This window comes from Antechinus flavipes, chromosome 3, assembly GCF_016432865.1.
Source record: "Antechinus flavipes isolate AdamAnt ecotype Samford, QLD, Australia chromosome 3, AdamAnt_v2, whole genome shotgun sequence".
Lineage (NCBI taxonomy): Eukaryota > Metazoa > Chordata > Mammalia > Dasyuromorphia > Dasyuridae > Antechinus > Antechinus flavipes.
The window spans coordinates 428,657,972-428,678,319 of NC_067400.1; the positions used below are offsets into that span (position 1 = coordinate 428,657,972).

Consider the following 20,348-nt stretch of genomic DNA (forward strand, 5'->3'; position numbering starts at 1 on the left):
CAGTCTCTCTGAAAGGTAGAAAATCACCCATGTACTTTCCATTGATTTTTATCATTTCTTCATGTACAGCAAATCTATGTCAACATGAGTGGAAAATCTCTGAGGTAAAAATGTATAAGTCAAGGCTATGAAAACAGACCACACACACTTAGGAATTTGTCTATTATACTTATAATGAGGTGTCCTGTGGTCTCTGAGGAGAGGAATATGCTTTTTTTTTCTCCCTTTCTCAAAATAGCATTTAATACCATTTAATCTACTTTACATAGATATATGTCACTTCTCCCACCGAAACACTACTCAAAGGCATCTTCATGATGTGGGAGTGACCTTGGATTCTCAGAGGCCCTTACAATGAAGATCAAGTTTTGGCTAATTCTACCAAGCTGGAAAGGCTCTGAATTCAGTTCAGGGATATAATATGTGTCTACTATTTGAAGATCCGTTTCTCTAAGAATTTATAATGAGGGCAATGAATTATTTTTCTAATAATAACTAATTAAATTGGAGGCAGCATATTATAGTAGAAAGAACACTGACTTTGGACTCAGAAGCCCTGGATTCAAAACTTGCCTTTGGCATATATGACTGTAGCCCTATAAGTCATTTGACCTTTTTGAACCTCAATCCCTCATCTAGAAAATAAGGGGGTTGGATTAGATTATCTCTGAGGTCCCTTCCAATTTTAGATGAATGATTTTATATCAAGATCTGCAATAGTGACTATCTGCATCAGAGAAAATGTAAGATGAAACCATGGATCTTAGTAGTGTTAATATATTAATTAATATAGTGTTAATATAATACTCTGTGAAAAATTGGTTTTCTGAAAGAGATAGAAATATCAGATGATATGTGGCCATTTTGTAGTTAATAATTATGATATAACCTTTATCAGTTTTATTATCCTCAACTTTTTAATGTTCATATTATACTTACTGAGGAAAAACATGGTAGATTAATAGAGAGATAGCCTCACAACCAGCAAGACCAATATTCCAATACTGTCTTTAACAAATGCATGGGACTTGTGTGACTATGGGCTAGTCATAACATTGTAGGGAGTACATATTAGAAGTGGTATTTGTACTCATGCCCTTTGTCTTTATAGCCAGTAGACTTTCCATTACCCCAGGATATCTACTTCATTAAATTTCTCTTTGTCCTAATTTCAAAGATTATATACATTGCAGAAATTCTGCTGATCTGCATTACAGGAGGAAGTTCCCAACTGGAATTTTCAAAATTGATAAAATTACAGGTCTGGTCTTAAAAAAATAATAAAAAAATAGTAGACATAGGAAAACAGAATATTGGAGCTTGAAGAGATGTTATAGATCAAGTACCACCTCTTCATTTCATAGATAAATATAATCACTTTCCTTCTGACTCATACTATACATGGAGGCTAACTTGATCCTGCATAAGAATTCACTCCCATCTCCCTGTGATGTTCAGACTAGCTTTCTGGAGGTCCTTTGGATGGGTCTTGGTCTTTAGGTGGAAAAGTAATGAAGGCACGAGAGCCACCAGGAGGATGGTAAAAAATGGAATGTCTCATTTCCAGTCCTCTCAGCTCTTAAATACCCTATTACAATTACATCATTACAGTATACTGAATGTGTATGGACTAGAGAATCATTACATCACCCTGCTAAGTACTAAGTATATATAAATTAAAGAACCATCATCTTATCAATTCCATTGAGTTAACACTTTGTTGTAAGTATCCTTGTTTCAAGTATATTTCTCCAGAGTTCTGGCCCTCTACACCCCCAAGCTTTACAATTTTTCACCCTTCTTTTACATATTTCTTCCACAATTAGAAAACAAGTTCTTTGAGAGGTGAGACTGTCTTTGTATCCATTAACAATTAGTATAGTGTTTGGTGAATTGTAAGAGCTTAATATAGGGGCAGCTAAGTGGTGCAGTTCTTAAAGAACAGGGTCTAAAGTCAAGAAGGCCTCAATTCAAATCTGTCTTGAAATAATCTTTTTTTTGCTTTGTTTTCCTCATATTTCCTCCTCAATATAAGAATAATAATATCATCAACCTTCCCAGCTTGTTGTGAGGGTCAAATAAAAAAATATTTGCAAAGTCCTTAACACAATGTGTGATACATAGTCGGCACTATATGAATGTTTATTCCATCTTGCTTCCCATTGACGTAGACTGGTAATGGGTGTCTCTTAATACCTGCTTTTCCAGAACTAGATGGCTAAATTTCCTTTCCTCCATTAGCTCTTTTTTCCCCCTGAGGCAACTGAGGTTAAGTGACTTCCCCAGGGTCACACAGATTTTAAGAGTCTGAGACCAGATTTGAACTGATGCAAAAATATTAAATAAAATATTAGCAATGAGATTACAGAAAGTCATCTCTAGGATAATACACTATGACCAAGTGGGATTTATACCAGAAATGCAGGGTTGGTTCAATATTAGGAAATAGAACAAGCTATTAATCAACTCCATAAGAAAAAAAACTTCAGGACCAGATGGATTTACATGTGAATTCTACCAAACTTTCAAAGAACAATTAATTCCAATAATATATAAACTATTTGAAAAAATAGGGAAAGAAGGAGTTCTATCAAATTCCTTTCATGAATATTATTGTTCTGTAAGAATCGATGAACAAGATATTTTCAGAGCGGCTTGGAGAGACTTACATGAATTGATGCTAAGTGAAATGAGCAGAACCAGGAGATCATTGTACAGGACAACATCAATATTACATGATGATCAATTCTGATGAATGTGACTCTTTCCAACAATGAGATGATTGATGCCAGTTCTAATGATCTTGTGATGAAGAGAGCCATCTGCCCCCAGAAAGACTATAGGAACTGAATGTGGATCACAACATAACATTCTTACTCTTTGTATTATTGTTCACTTGCATTGTGATTTCTTTACACATTTACTTTCTTTTTTGATCTGATTTCTCTTGTGCAGCAATTGTATAAATATATTAATACATATTGGATTTAACATATTTTTTAACATGTTTAACATATATTAAATTGCTTACCTTCTAGGGGAGGCAGTGGGGAAAAGGAGGAGAAAATCTGAAACACAAGGCTATGCAAGGGTCAGTGTTGTCAAATCAGTGCATATGTTTTGAAAATAAAAAAAAAACTTTATTAAAAAATCAGATAAAAGCAGTCAAATTAATGTAATTATATAATACATATGAAAAAGCTTTTTGCAAAAACAAACATAATTTTAAAAACTCATGGGTAAAAATAACACATTTATCTTTACTTTGTGAAGTATTGACAAGAAAAGAGTGAAGAATAATTTGTAATGTGGTTAGGTCTTTTCTTGTAAATAGACACAAATAAACAAAATAGATTTTTCTTACTTTTTGGGCAACACTAATTTATTTTCTTTATAACTATTTATTTGATAATGAATATAACTTTTAAAGTGGGTCTTTTAATATAACATATAAATATATATGTACAAATCAATATATACTGTATTTATTTGGGGAATCCTCAGTTTCTTGGAATTTAGTTTCCTACTCTATATAATAAGGAATTTTTACTAGATATTTCTAAGGTATCTTTTATCTCTGAATCTATTCTCCTAAATATTAGCTAATAAACAGAAAATCACTTTCCATTCCATCCATTTTTAGGTAAAATATATAAACAGTAAAGACCTTTTAAAACTACTTAGAACATCAATAAAGACTTTGAAAATATGAAGTTACTGGTACAATAGCAAAATGAAACTTTCTGGAAGATGGAGATAATAAGTTTTGGAGTCTTAATTTTGATGAATTAAAAGAGGAAAAGATAGTGAAAGTATTTGTGTTTTTAAAGGGAATTATTCTATTTATCTTAATTTGAAGTAGTTATTTTATAACTGAATGGTTTTAATTTTTTTATATTTGAGCAATGCTGATATGGTGTTTATGATGCTCAAAACATATTCACACATGAATTCGGCTCTTCCTTTTCTTTTAGAAGTTAAAGTAACCTATACAGATTAAATTCTGTCATTTAGAAAGATACTTGAAGGCTTGTGATGTTTGTTCAGAAATTTGATCACCTTGTGATAAAATATTTTTGCGTCTATTAATTCATGAAGGTGTCAAGGGAGGGAGGGAACACTCATGCTGATGAATCAAGGACCTTTGAAGTCTTGAATTATGACATGATGGTAGTTGATGGAGGTAACTGGTACTGGCCTGACACATACCAATCCCCATTACAATAGAAGAGCCTTAGCTGAAAGCTGCTAGACTTTTAGCAATTCGAGAGATGGCAGATAAAATAAATGAGTTCCTCCAGTGATGAAGAGATAATACCCTCACTGAGGACTCCATATGAAGCCACAAGCTAGAAGAGAAACTTTCTTCAATTTTGTGTTCAATAGAGCCACACCTTGCAATGAGCAGAGTGACTGCAGAAACAGTCAAGCATAGTTAAGCAGAAGCCAAATGATACAAGCAGGTGACAATGCTCAGCAGGAATGACACATGCTCAAGACTGTACTGGACTGCACCTAAATTGAGACCAGATTTAAGTAGGTCCAGTAGGAGCAATTTCATGAAATCACCAAAAGACATCATCAACCCTTCAGTATCAAAGAGTTGGTACCTATTATATACCTCCTAACCCTGCATTTCCCCTAGGTATGTTTCCTCTATGCATTTCCTCTATGTATATATACTCTACTCAAACATGGCAGTTATATTTGTGACAAAATGTGTTCCAGATTTTTATAAGGCAAATATCACAAATTATTATATTTCTTGCTATGCTATTTCATTATATATAATCTTTGCTTTGAATTAGTTGTATCTCTGGTTAACGTCTAAATTTAAATACATTGGTAGAAGTTACAAGCTACAATTTTGAATATATCAGATCACAGAATACCTTAAATATGAGGTAGCCTTAGCTTGGGGATTAACTGTTTGAATTCGATGGTACTCTTAGATCACATGAAGGCTCACCTCCCAATGGTATTTATTTTATTCTAATACAGCCTCTAATTCAGATGATTTTGGTTAGAGTGCCTTATCTGTTCAGTAAAGACCCCAAGTATAAATGAGGAAAAAAAGATAAAAAAGGAAAAGGAAACTCATATCATCAAAATAAATGAAATGTCTACTTAACCCCCCCAAAAGGAATAATATTAGATACAATAATTAAAAACACAAAAATCTGAACTCAATAAAAGTTCTTTAAACCCTAGACCATAGACTTTTTGAGGGTAGATACATCATGCTCATTTTTGTTTTTATATATTCCTTGCTGCTCCCATGTTTTACACATAGTAAGTACTTAATAAATGTTCAATGAATTGAATGATTCTTTTATTATTTATTGAAATCTGGTTTCCTTTCAGCCTTGTGTTCCTTCTCTCAAAATAAAAAAAGTTAGGGTTATACTTATCCTCTTACCCTTGTTTATCTTTAAAATAATATTTATTGCCCTCCATAATAACATGCAAAAATAATTTTAACATTTTTTTTTAAGTTTTGAGTTTCAAATTCTATCCTTCCCCCTCCCCCGAAATAGTAAGTAATCTGATATAGGTTATACAAAAGCAATCATATAAAACATTTACATAGCAGTCATTGTGTGCAAGAAGATTCTAACAAAAAAGAAAGAAGGAAATGAAGGAAGGAAAGACATGAAAAAATATTATGTTTCTTCCTGTATTTGGATAATATCAATTCTTTCGCAGGAGGTGGACAACATTTTTCATCATTTGAACTGAATCGGATCATTGTATTGCTGAGAATAGCCAAGTCATTCATAGTTCTTCATTATTCAATATTGTTGTTATTGAATGCAATGTTCTCCTAATTATGCTCACTTCACTTTGTACCACTTCATTCATGTCTTTCTAGTTTTTTTCTGAAATCATCCTAGTTGTAATTTCTTATAGCACGAAAATATTTCATTGCAATCTTATACCATGGCTTGTTCAACCATTGCCTAATTGCTGGGCATCCTCTTAACTTCCGATTCTTAGCTACTACCAGAAGAACAGCTATAAATAAATATTATTGGGCATAGATCTTTTTTTCCTTTTTTGGATCTCTTTGGGGTTCAGACCTAATAGTGGTATTGATGGATCAAAAGTTATGCACAGTTTTATAACTCTTTGGGTACAATTCCATTTGCTCTTCAGAATGGTTGGATCAGTTTAAACTCCATCCACAATTCATTAGTGCCCCAATTTTCCCACATCTCTCCCCACCTTTATTATTTCCTCCTTTTTGGGGCATATTATCGAATCTGATACCTGTGAGGTAATATCCTAAATTTGTTTTAATTTGCATTTCTCTAATAAATAATGATTTAGAGACTTTTTTCATAGACTATAGACAGCTTTGATTTTTTTTCTGAAAACTGCCTGTTCATATCCTTTGAGCATTTATCAATTAGGGAATGGCTACTATTCTTATAAATTAGACCCAATTATCTATATATTTGAGAAATGAGGTTTTAATTTGAGATATGTGCTATAAAAATTTTCCCCTAATTTTTTTTTGATTGCATTGGTTTTATTTATGCAAAACCTTTTAATTTTATATAATCAAAATGATTGATTTTACATTTAGTAATGTTCTTTATACTTGTTTGGTCTTAAATTATTCCCTTATCCACAGATTTGATAGGTAAACCATTTCATATTCTACTAATTTGCCCATGTTATAATCCTATATATGTAAATAATGTGCCCATTGAGTTCTTATCTTGGTAGAGGGTGTGTGAGATATTGGTCTATATCTAATTTTTGCCATGCTATTTCCAGCATTTCCAGCAAATAATGAGTTTTTGTCCCGAAATCTTGTATCTTTAGGTTTATCTAGCACTAGTCTACTTATGAGCAATTAATATTTTCCCAACTGTTTAGATTTAACTGAATTTGTGTGAAAAAATATTTTGCAATTATGTTCATATTATTCCTAGGTTTGTCTTGGCAGATAGACTGCCATTAATTTTTTTAATCTTGAGACTATAGAGTCTCTGTTGTATTAGGACTATGTCTTCTTTCCTTATTCCACAGAAGGCTTTTCATTGAATATGTAAGCTCATCCATTCTTATAAAAACCATTAATAGACTCTATCTCTTTCTGTCACTGCTTATATCTCATTATAAAACTTTATTTAGATAAGCTGTTCAGTTGTCCATTCCCTGTCACCTATTTTTCCCTATCCAAAGTCAGAATAGAAAGCTGAATATAAAGAAATGTAAGTTCTTTTTCTTGTACTGAGTAAATACCTCTAGTTTTTTTGTGTTATTTTTTTTTGCATGAGCGCGCGCGCGCGCGTGTGTGTGTGTGTGTGTGTGTGTGTGTGTGTTATCTTCTTAATTAGGACACTGTTATCAGAATAAATAAATTTAAAGTATAGGTGGCATTATAGAAAATTAGATAAAATATTTTTAGAATAATTATGTCAGACTAAGTAGAAAGAGGATACTGCTCTATATTAACATATCTTTGTTCTATTGTAATTTTATGTATTTTGTTAAATATTTATTTTATCTGGTTCTAGCTTTGCTCTGTACTGTTATGAGCATCATGTATCTTGGAGACTATATAAAGGGTCCTACCTTTCACTCATAAAATCCTAACTCATTAGCTTGGTGAGCTTTACCATAATAGTCAAACTGTAGGCACAACCCTCTCAGTGAATGTGTTTAGTAAGCAAATATATTCAGTAAGATGACATATTTTTTTTTTAAAAAGGGTAACTACAAAAAAATTCCTTCCATATAGGGAAAAGTTTCTCACACACACTCACATACAGTGTCTGTAAGAGAACTTCCAGGAAATTACTCTTTTCTAATTCTTTGTCTGACTTATTTGATTCCTTCTTAGCTTTCTTTTCAGGTTTACCCTTCTCCTTATTCTCTCTTTCTCTCTCTTAAGCTTTTTGTATCATGGACTTCTTGGCAATCTTTTAAAGTCTATTGACTCATTATCAAAATAATGTTTTTAAATAATTGAAGGACATGCTGAATTTCAGTTAGAGAATAGTGAAAATAAAGATGTAAAAATAAAGATGTAATTTTCTTCCCATTCAAGTTCATGGAGTCCAAGAAGGTATCTGTTGTTCCTATGCTAAGAATTTCTGTTGTAGAAGTTACTTCATAAGAATTTAAAGCACAATGTAAGTAAAGTGAAATTATAAAAGACTTATCTCTTCTTCAAATTTCTCCATTTCTGTTAAGGGTAATACCATCCTCTCTGACATACAGTTCTGCTGTTTTGGAGTCATATCTAACTTTTTTCTCTCACACATTTAAAGTTTACAAGTTTTATTGATATTACTTCTGATATCTTTAATATTTATTCCCTTTCTTCATTCAAATGGCCATTATTCTGCTTCAGAATTTCACTTCTAATAATGTTATACTCTTCTAATTAAGCCCTCTTCTTCCAGGCTTTCCTTTCTGTCTTTTATATTTCACACAATTTCTGAAATAGTCTTCTTAAATATATACATCTAATTATGTCATTTTCTTGCCAAAAAAAAAAAAACAACAACTTTCAACAATTGCCTATTGTATCTAGAAAACAAAAACCAAAACAAACCAGAACTAAAAACTCTCAGCATGGTACTTAAAGCTTTCTTTTTTCTTTCTTTCTTTTTTTTTTTTTTTAGCAGCACCAAATCACCTTTCCAGCCTGTATGTAACTTTTTTTTTCACACAATTTATATTCCACCCAAGAAGTTTTGCTAGTTATTCATTCCTTTTTTCCTCCTTTATACATTTGCAAAAGCCCTGCCTGTGTATATTTTAAATTCCCTCCTTATTTCTTCATCTTAAAATCCCTAACTCAAATTATATTGGATCTATTCTTTTTTTCTACCCTCAAGTAGTATGTACTTGAGAACAAGAACAGTTTCCATTTGTTTTTCTATTCCCTAACATCGAGTGCAATCCTTACATGTACCAAGAGCTTAACAAATGTTTATTGAATTGAATTGATTTGAATTGGGTTGAATCAGATTCTTTCTTCCTGAAGCAATCTTGCTAGCACCATTGATTTAACATTTTCTATAAACTAGAAATAAAACTGTGGTTCCTTCCTTGATACATTGAAAAAATGAACACAATAAAATAAAACATACAAAAATTGAATATTTAGGTTTAATAGTCTCCTTTTAGAGTCTATTCATAGTAGTGTCCCCAGTTGTTGCTACTGAACTTATGACTTTAGAAGATCATGTGGATCTTCTCTAAAGTTTAATATATTATTGAGTAGAACCAAAAGATATCTGTGTGTGTGCGTGTGTGTATGTGTATGGTGTTAGTAATGGGAGTGAGTGAACCCTGAAACTGTGTCCCCTTTAATCTCTAACAGGAGGGAGATTTGGGGTCTCAGGCTCTCCTCCAGGAAAAAAAACATACCTATCCCAGACAAGCCCTTCCCAAGTTAACTGGCTTCATTCAGTCAGAGATCTTGGTCAAATCACCCTCCCTTGAAACTGAGATCTTTTGAAGATGCCCCAGATCCCTTTCAGGGAATTCCCAGACTCTGGGAAAAAGCCTTCAAACTCCCAATTAAATGATTTTATTCAATTGGAGATCTCTGCCTGATGATCTTCTATTGATTAGCCCAGACAGTTCCCAGCCTCAAGCCTCAGACTGATAATAAAAGACAACTCTGAGCTCCAAATCTTTGCAGAAGTCTGAAACAGGATTATGCTTTGCCAAGGAAATTCTCTTCAGGATTCTTGTCCACTGTGAAGATATTCTCTTTTCAGTGTTAACCTTTGTTATTTAACCTTTGTTATTTCCCTAACAGGACCTCTTGCCACTAAGAAGTCTGTCCTCCTAGCAAATCTGACTTCTCAACGCTAACAATTACTCTCTTTTGCCACAAATAGACTTCCAGTTTTTGAATTCTTTCACATTGGACCTGTGCCAACCAGAGGGGATTCCCCTTCCCAATTCCCGATTATTAACCTCATCATTTGCACCTCATCAGTAGTGGTAGGTGAAAGGTTAGGTCTCACCTATTCAGCAGTGTGTCACAGAATAGAGGAAACAGAATTACTTTAAAAAAATTCCCAATAGAAGGCAAAACTTCTTTCTTTGTTATTACCTCCTTAAGAACTCACTGTGAAACTAACGAGGGAGCTCCAAAACTCTTTCTCTTTCTCTCTCTCTGATTTTGGGGAGCCATGAGGTAAAGCACTTGAAGCTCCATGAAGGAGTGATTCTCCTTGAACCCTGACTCTGTGAAAGACCTGCCCCAAGGAATCAAGTAAAGTGGTTTATCTTGGTGGGACTAGTTGAAGTAATCTCATTTAGCTGGAGATCTAGATTTCTATTGACCCCTATTGTTGGTTCAAAACCACTCCCATTAAGTGGTCTCATCTAGGCCTGGGGGCAGTGACAGCACTGAGGGAATCTCATTCAATTGAAATCTGTCTCAGATTTCCTTATAAAAACGGCAACTTGGGGCTCAATTCTTGCAGAGGACCTAACATGCCATGCCAGCATAGCAGCAAACCTCTGCCCGCTGAAATGATATTCTCTTTCAGCATTACCCTCTCTTAACTCTCTCATCTAAGACTTTATACCTCTCTGTCAGGATTTCTCTACTAGAAACTTTATTTCTCTTCTGGGACCTTGACACTAAGGAATTCAGTCTTTCTATTCATGAATAGCAAAGGCTGACTTCCCAAATGCCAATAATAAACTTCTTTTTATCAGTCTAGTTTTTTGGGTTCATAAATTCCTTTACAAAGAACTTCTGTGCCACCAAAAGGGGGTTCCCAGAACCCTAAAAACTAGACCTCATCAAAACCATTGTGATTCTTAGTCAAGCAGATGTTGACAGTGATAATCAAGAATGATGTTGCCATTAGCCATGATAAAGTGAGTGACGTTCCAAAGCAAATGAAGTGATGGTGGGTTTTCCTGTTGGTCCACAAATGTTAGTGATTTAGTGGAACTCATTTAACCAGGGGGCGGATGGAAAGTGCAATTTTCCCTAGCTGAAAGGAAGCACTGAAGAATGGTGGGAGATAGACAATAGTAGGGTTCTGGGAAGAACCTGAAAAACTTTCAATCCCTTCAAGAGGAACTGGGGACACATAGGTGCACAGTGGATAGAGTGCTGGGCCTGAAGTCAGGAAGACTAATCTCCCTGAGTTCAAATCCACCTCAGACATTTAGAAATGTGATCTTGAACCATAAAATCCCAAATGGGTGATGAAGACTGAGACTTGACTCAACAACAACAACAACAACAACAAGAGCAGAGCTATAGGTATATGCCGGTATTAGCAGCCCATCCTTCCCCCACCTTGTAGTGAATGAGGAAAAGGGACCGATAGCTCTACACTTAAATAAATCTACAATTAATCTCTCCCACTTCCCCCACCTCACTATTCCTTACCTTCCACCAGTCCCTTCTCCCAAAACATCAGGACAGTGTAGTGTTTATTTGTTGAATGAGACAGACAACTATTGAGAAATGTAGCACCTATGTGGTAAGTTTTATTTCTGCTCAATAGTTGGCTTTTTAAGACACTTTCTTGGAAAAGATCAGTGTTTTGGTTAAAATAACGGAGGGAAAAACAGTTCTAGAAAAACACCTTCTGGAATCATAGAAACCCAGGGAACTCACATAAGTTTGCTACACTACAGATAAATGAGTTGTTTTTTTCTTTGAAAAATAGAATCCGACAAGTCAGCAAGGTTATTTTCAAAGCTTTGCAGATACTCTTAATTTTTTTTCCCATTGCCCTCCTCCACATTACTTGATACATACACAAACTGAGGGTTCTTTTCATAGAATAAAGTGAGCCATCACCCTATCATTGATCAGAATGTTAATTTCCACCTTTGTAGCAAATGTTTTTCTTAATTAGTGTGTGGGGGCGGGCATTGAGAGGGTCTTACTATGACATAGGTGGGAGGTGCATGAACTTTTGAGGGCAAAATTTAGCCCATAGAATTTTTTTCGAACTCAAAATAATACTGTAATTTCTTTAATGTCAGATGATCCATATATAGTGACTAGATTTTCATTTTTTTTTCCTTCACTTCTAAATTCCAGGAACAATATTGATGAGAATGAGTGTGGTTAGGTCTTCAGGTGCTTGAAAAAATTATGCATGAAAACAGCTATGTGGATTAAAAAAAAGATTTCCCTGCCTGATTTCTATTGAACATGTTTATCCTAAAGTAGAGGAAAGTATCAGGGCTAGTACTGATGTGGTCTAGTAGAATAACAAGGGACAGATGTATGGAAGAATAAGCTGAACTGTGGTGCCTGAATCTCTGCTTCAGAAATGTGACTGTAAGAGCTTTAAGAAAAGGAGAAGGGGAGAAGGCTACCTTTCTTTGCACGCATTGGCTCTCATCTGAACCTAAATAGAAATCACAGAGGTACCTGAGACCTGAGAGGCAGTTTTATAGCTGAGGAAATTGAAACCCATTGGTAAAGTAATTTACCTAGGAAGACACAGGTTATAAGCCTTAAAAGCAGAATTTGAATCTAGATCTTATGATTCAAGAGTCAGGGCATTTCTCATTGGTCAATGCTCTTTTTTAAAAATTTTTTTAAAACAATTTAAAATGAAGTTATATTCTTACAATGTGAGGAAAACTCATTTTAAAAAGACCATTATTTCAAGATGGGTTGAGGGTTGACAATGTCTAGACACTTCTTCTCTGCCAAAAGTTTCTGATCTAATTGTGTGATTTAAATATTGCCAATATAGAATGATTATCAAGAAGCCCTTTTTCCCTTAGAAAAATCACAATTATTGCCTCATCAAAAAGCAAAAAACAAAAACCTAATGAAAATCACAGTTATAATTGTTATATTCTGGAACATTAGAGGATATAGTTAAATATCCTGAAATTATAAATCATAAGAATCTAACCCAGCATCCAATCGAAATGCACGTTCCATATTTGGAATCATAGTTAAACAATTTTCCTGTTTTGTCCTATCTTTGAATAAAGGTATTAAGTAATGATACATATGATCATTACCTGGTAATGCAGAGAAACCTGAAATTTAATTTACTTTTGCAGGAAATGGACAATGTAAAATATATTGCATTGAGTGCTGTTCTCAGTCTTTAGGAAGTCTCTGGTGGCACAGGAAAAAGTGAGAAATCAGGGAGACCTAACTTCATATTTGGGCTCAGTAATTTACTAACTGTGTGATGTTGGGCAAATGATGTAGTTTTGCCTCAGTTTTTTCAATCAAAATGAGATCATAATAATAGCACCTGTGTCTCAGGGTGGTTGTAAGGATCAAATGAGATCATATTTGTAAAAGTACTTAGCACAATGCTTGACACACAGTAAGCATTCTATAAATTCTTGTTCCTTTCCCTTCTTTCTATGACATAAGATTCTCATATTAGTCATTAGACTATTATTTACAGCTAGATCTTCTCTATAATGTACCTCTACCCACTGTCTTCCTCTACAGTGCTATACAACATTCTAGAATATGATGTGAACTACAGAAGAGATGGATTAGGAAGACTTCTGTGGACATACCCACTAATTGTCTACGAAGTTGACAGTGGATTGATTTGGTTCCTTCCATTGGCATCTGTAAGGAGAAGTATCATCATTTATATGTGAGCAAGATCTCTGGCTCTAGTGGCTCAGCCATAATTAATTCCTTTTAGAGTTTATTCATTCAGGAATGTCAGTGGGTAAGAATAAAGCAGCTTCATGAATCTATATATTGCATAATTCTTTGTACCAATTAGTTGGTCAAGAGGAAGCTTCTAACACAAGTGGATCTCCTTTTATACAGAACATATATATATATATATACACATATATAAATATAGATATAGATATATGTATACTTTGTAAGGTTGTATATAAAGTGACATATCCCCACAAATGTTTATATTTACATTTAAATGGGAATGCTCTGGAATAGAGTCAGTTGTGAGCATTCTCAGTCATTTGTTTTTATTTATTTCATTTACACTTTTATACAACAATAAGAGCTTGTCAAGTTAGCAAATCTAGTTGAACATATAATAATAGTGATATGGGTACTTCTGATCATGAATAAAATTGGACTCCATTTTTAGAGTAGTGACTAGTCAGAACTAATTTGAAAATTGTTGATTTTCATAGAATCATCTGATTTTTTCTTATTAAAGTAGAGAATCTTAAAGCAGAAAGTTGATTTATTAATTTATTAATTCAACCACCTACTTATTGAAATAATAATTTCTGCAACATTTTTGAAAGATAATCTTGGGACAGCTAGGTGGTACAATGGATAGAGCGCCAGCCCTGAAGTCAGGAGGACCTGAATTCAAATCTAGTCTCAAACACTTAATACTTCCCAGCTGTGTGACCTTGGGCAAGTCAATCCCAATTGCCTCAGCAAAAAGAAAAAAAATACTATTATTACTGGAAGAAAAAAAGTCTTCTTGCTACTAGTATAAAAACTTCAGTGAAGAAGAATGAGATAATAATAACAGTGCAAAGAGCCCTTCACTTTGAATCACAAAGATCTGGGTTCAAATACAACTTATGACACCTATTAGTTATATAATTCTGTATAAAACACATAACATTGCTGAGTTTTACTTTCTTTATCTGTAAAATAAAGCTAGGCAGTACATGATTCAAGCACTGGGCTTAGAATAAGCAGGACCAGAATTCAAATTTGACCTCAGATACATACAAGCTGTGTGATCCTGGGCAAGTAACTTAACCCTTACCTGCATAAAATTGAAGACGGAAATGGGAAATAATTCCAGTTTCTTTGCAAAGGAAACCCCATGGATGGTTTCCCCCCAAAAAAACCTCACCAAAAACCCAAACCAAAAACATAATATTGGAAGATAAGCCCCTCAGCTTGGATGGGCCTGATATCCTATGGTCTATGAGATAATGAGGAATTGGACATGATTGAACAACAATTTATACCTCACAGGATTATTATAATATTTATGCAACATCATGTATATAAAACACTTTGCAAAACTTGCGTATATGTATGTGTCTACAGTTATAACCCAGCATATGAAGAAAGCCTAATGGAGGATGAAATGCTAGACATGAATTCAGAAAATCTTGGCTTCAAATTTTGTTTTTGATACTTATTAACTATATTTTTCTGGGCAAGTCACTTAAACTCTCTCAAGTTCCTCACCTGTAAAAAATAATAGCAATTTTTTCACAATTGAGAAGATTAAATAAGATAATGTATGCAAAAACATTCTGTAAACAAATTTTGTATACTGTTCCATGTACCTCTTATCTTCTTCCTTTGTTCTCCCTTTAATTTCCAGAAAAAAGTAATCTATTTCATTACTAAAATGTTATAATTGTTAGAAAATGTTACATTATACTGAATGTCAACATTCTGCTTAAAACATGGTGCCCAAAATTGGAGAAAATGTTCCACATATCATCTGTGCAGAGTACAATAGGACTTCCTTTGGCCTAGGTATTTTATTTCCTTTAATATATTGCATTAGAACTTTAAGGAGCCATATTACATAGCTGACTTACATCAAACTTATGGTCAAATAAAATCTTCCCATATTTTTCACTTGAACTGTGATTTTCCCATTTTATACTTAAATAATTACCATTTAACCACGTAAACCTGTGACTTCACATTAAATTCTTTTTTAAAGCTTCTCTTATTGGAATATTGTTCCAGCCTATTGAAATAATTCTGAATTTTAATTCTGAAATCTGTTGCATTATCTTCAGGAGAAATGCTGCCGTGGGGAATGTCAAAGATTTAGTAAGAGATATGGTATGAGAATGCTCTGAGAATTCAGATTCTTTCAAGAAATGCTACTAATAATCACAACCGATTGAGTGAATTATTCTGAGTCAAATGAATATTTAAAGGGAACTGAAACATGTGAAATTTTTTGAATTGAATATAATGGAGATTCTAGACATTCAGAAGCCATGTTTTCTTTTTAAAAAGAATCAAAATATAACAATTCCAAATGATGTTATTTGCTTAACTGAATTATCTATTTTAGTAAATTGTTGCATTGGTCTTCGGTGATTCCAATCCTAAGTGGTTCTGTAATGTTGGTTGCCTACTGTTGAGTAGCGGATATCTTACAATCTACATGTGATTGCGTTCACTGGTGCTTAATGGAAAGAGCAGTGAACTGGAAATTAGGATTCCAAATTCTGTCAACTACATTAGCTGTACCTTGGACAAATCTCTTCATTTTATAATTAGTTTTTATATCTTAAAAATCAGGTGGTTGGAATATATAAGGGATTCTTAGGTTGATACACTTGATTAAAATATTTTGATAAATATATTTCAATATAATTGTTTCCTTGATTATTCTATATATTTCATTTAAACATTTAAGAACTTTTTTTCAGAGTGATATTTAAAACCTTCAACAGATTGCAAAGGGGGTCAAGAAAGAACCCCTGAACTACATTATCTCTGAAGTTTTTTTTTTTTTTTCCTCTAAGTTTCCTTAAGCTTTAAACTCCACCCTCCCAAACCATCCTTCCCTGAACAGGTGACCTCAGTTCCTACTTTGCTGAGAAGTTTGAGATCATTAGTCATGAACTCCCTCTCTTCCTCACCTTAAACCTCTATTTTCCCCCTACCTTTTTCTCCTTTCATCTACTCTCAAAGGATGTGTTTACCTTCTTCTCTGACAAAATTAATCCTTTCACCTTTGCCCTTGATCCCTATTCCCTTCTGTTTCCTAGGATGTTGATCATCCCTCCTTTCTGATCATCAATCTCTTCTTCTCTACTCCTTTCTTCCCCTGTGCCAACAAACATGTTCAAGTTTCCCCTCTCATGAAAAATCAAATAGATAAAAACCTTCTTTTAATAATACCAGGCTGTTAAGATTTCTGTCCTCCCTTTCACTGCTAAATTGTCAATAGAACTAATAAGTATTCTAAATTATTTAAGTAGCTTAGTTTAATTTAATATTAATCTAGTAAATTATTTTTTAAAAAAATAATTTAACTTTACCTTCAATTCTTCTCTGCGCATTCATTTCTGAACTATTTGCTGCTCTATTGCTATACGTGATAAGTCAATGTCCTAACAGGACATTGAAACTGCTTTTTCCAAGAGAACAATGCATTCTAATTGTCAGATGTAATAGTTTCTTCTCCTAATTTTTTGAATCCTTTTGACGTCCAGCCCTTCTCCCATGGCTTGCATGACAATGCTCTCTCTACTGGTTTTCTTCATATCTTTTCAACAGTACCTTCTTGGTCTCTTGTTAGTTTCTCTTCTTTATCCTATCCAGCATTATTTTTGCCTCCAAAGATGTATTTTTTCTTAGAACTATGTGCTTTTGTGACCTCATCCATTCCCATGGTTTCAAATGTTACCTATATATGAGTGATTCCACAACCGTCCCTGTTTGTTACACATATCCATCCACATACCCAGTTGTCCTACAGATATATCAAACTCATTATGCTAAAAAACTGAACAAAATTTCCCTTTCAATCCTTTCTCTCTTTCCCATGTTATAATTTCTTTTAAAGTCACTGCCATTCTGCCAGTCTGAAAACTTGAGTTATCCTGGACTTTTACCCCCTCCTTTTCCTATCCAATTAATCACTAAATCCTAGAAATTCTGAAATATCCCTTGCATCTATCCCTTTCTTTTCACTCCCGCTGATGCTACTCCACTTATTACTGCTCATCTGGACTGGTTTAATAGTCATATAATTTGTCTCCCTTACTCCAATCTCTCTCTTCTATAATCCTGACACAGTCCTGACAAAGTAGTCTTCCTAATGCCCAAGTCTAATCACTGTATTCTCCTATTCACTCCCCTTCAGTGACTCCCCATTAAAAATCAAATCAAATACAAATTCCTAATCTGATATTCAAGGCTCTAATTTCTTCAGCTTTAATTTAGACTACTCTCTCCTTTCTTTACTCCCCACTCTTTTATTTACACTCTGCACTCTAGACAAATTGTACTATTAGTTCTTTTTCTGGTTTCATCCAGTTATTTCCTACTTCAATGCTTTTGCTACCACTGTATTTAGAACACCTCTCTCCCATCTCAATTGAAATCCCACTCTTATAATCCAATGTCTCTCCCTTGAGTTTCCCCCTCAGATAATACCTCTTTTATGAAACTGTCTTTGATCTCTCTGCTTTTTCTTCTCATTCCTGGTCAAAGTGAACCTTTCCTTTTCCAATGTGTCAAGTTATTTTCTTTGACTTATTTGCACTTAATCACTTTATAATTTGTATTATATAGTTACTTGTATGTATGCTTCACTCTCTGTAAGAATGTAAGCTACTTGCTACTTAAGAACTAGGTACTCCTTCATCTTTCTACTGTGTTCACAGCCCTTACCTCAATGTCCTGTAATGTAATCAGTACTAAATATATTTTGTTTAGATTGAATTAAATATAGAGGTTTACAGGATTTTAGAAGTAAAAGATAGGATTGGGTTGAGTTTCTTGTGGGCTATAGTACAATTAAAGGCTTTTTTTCTGAACAGCCACACACCATTTGTGACCTGTAAATGCAACGAATAAAGAAAACATTCATCACATTCTCTCCTTATATTATAGAAATGTGTGTAAAGGCTGCTGGGATTTGGGTGGGAGGTAGAGAAAGGAGAAAGGAAGAAAGGGAGGGAGACACCACACACACAAAAAACACACACATATGCACACAGAGTTGTCTTTAGAGTCCAGAGCTTCTGATTTCAAGTCCCACCATAGACATCCACAGACTTTGTGACCCACGGTAAAGCACTTAACTTCTCCGTATCCAGGACTGTCTCAGATTATAAATAGCAAACTAGGTGATGATTTGACTTGATACAGAGAGTCACCATGCCAAGAGTTCTCTACACTAGGGATGTCAAAGAAAGGGCCATTAAACTGTAAATAAGAGTCTTTGCAGCCACATATTTACTTAGAAAACAAATTATTAATATTATCTATATTGCATTATATTTTAATTTATTTTTGAATGTTTTCTAATTACATTTTAATCTGGTTCTGCCTGAACTCCAATTTTGTGGCTTATATATTAGACATCATGGACAGTTTTTAAATTCAAGTTACAGTGTGACTTGGTATGGGTGTGTGTGTGTGTGTGTGTGTGTGTGTGTGTGTGCACATATGTTGGGAAGGTATGCTTGAAATGTTGAAATGAAGTGCTGGTTAGATTGAAAGAGTGAGAAATCCTACATGTCCATGAGGATGCTGAAAGAACTTGAGGAAGGTCCCTAGAAGACCAAGTTAATCTCCTGTTGTAAACTTATCAGAAATCATTGACAAGCATTTCACTAAATGAGAAGGCATGAATCAAATTCTACATGCACACACATACACCCCCATATGAGTAATGCTCATTTAGAAGATATCCCTCATTTCTTTGAGTATTTTATTTTACATGGAGTAAAAGCAAAAACCAAAAAAAAAATCTTTTTCACTTTCACTGTGTGTCATAGACTGTGGTTTAAAGTTTAAGGAAGATACTCATGGGTTAACTATTAATCATGTATTATGACTCAAAGGGAAAAGGTCAAATGCGGATTCATTGTAAGCTCCTTGAGAGAAGGGTCAGAGCTTTGTACACACTTGTACCTCCCAAAGTACCCAGTACAATGTGGTAGACAATCAGTAAATATTTGTTGAATGAGTACATTTTTGGCTATGTCTTCTCATTGGTTTTAAAGTTAAATACAATGTAGGATTAGGTGATTTGATGGGGGGCAAAGTTGCCCCCATCATTTATTTTTAGCTTTGACTAAGTTCACCAATTTTCTCCTTTCCCAGTTTGTCCTTTTCCTTTATTTTACTTCATGATTTCCCCATTGAGGTGCCTTTTTCCTCTCTGTTAGATTTTTCTTTTTATTTGTCTTTCCAGATTTAACATCAGTAATAACAGCTATTGTCTGAAGTAACAAGAAATCTAAAACTTTGTAAATTTATGATTACTCATCTATCTTTTTATTCATATAAATCAAAAATATGTCCAGTATGTCCAATAATTGCTAACTTCTTTTGACCAGGTATATGTTCCATCCAGGTGTTTTTCATTTTTTGAATGATATTTGGCCTTACAAAGAGATATATTGATTTTAATTCAGTACCTTACAAAAGAACTATAAAAAGTGAATTTAGCATATATTTTTAATTAAAATAAGCCACAAAATCATATTATGATATTTGCCATTAAAAACCTAGTAAATTTATGAATTTAGAACAAGTAGGTGACATGAATTTTAATAATTTTGGTAGCAGGTTGCTCTGTGTTCCCAGAGGATAGCATATATGTTATTGTGCATTTTCAGACTGTATAAACATGTTATATTAGGTTGCAGGCAAGTAGGTGATACAGAAGATAGAG

General features: G+C 33.8%; 1 long non-coding RNA gene across 2 annotated transcripts in view; it reads right to left on the reverse strand.

Moving 5' to 3' along the window:
- Positions 1–17,266, reverse strand: part of LOC127554605 (uncharacterized) — a 54,059-nt gene extending 36,793 nt beyond the window's left edge. For both annotated transcript variants that reach the window (XR_007952020.1, XR_007952021.1), the window contains exon 1: positions 16,978–17,266. This is a non-coding gene — a long non-coding RNA (uncharacterized LOC127554605). The remainder of the gene's footprint in view (positions 1–16,977) is intronic.
- Positions 17,267–20,348: the final 3,082 nt, after the last annotated feature.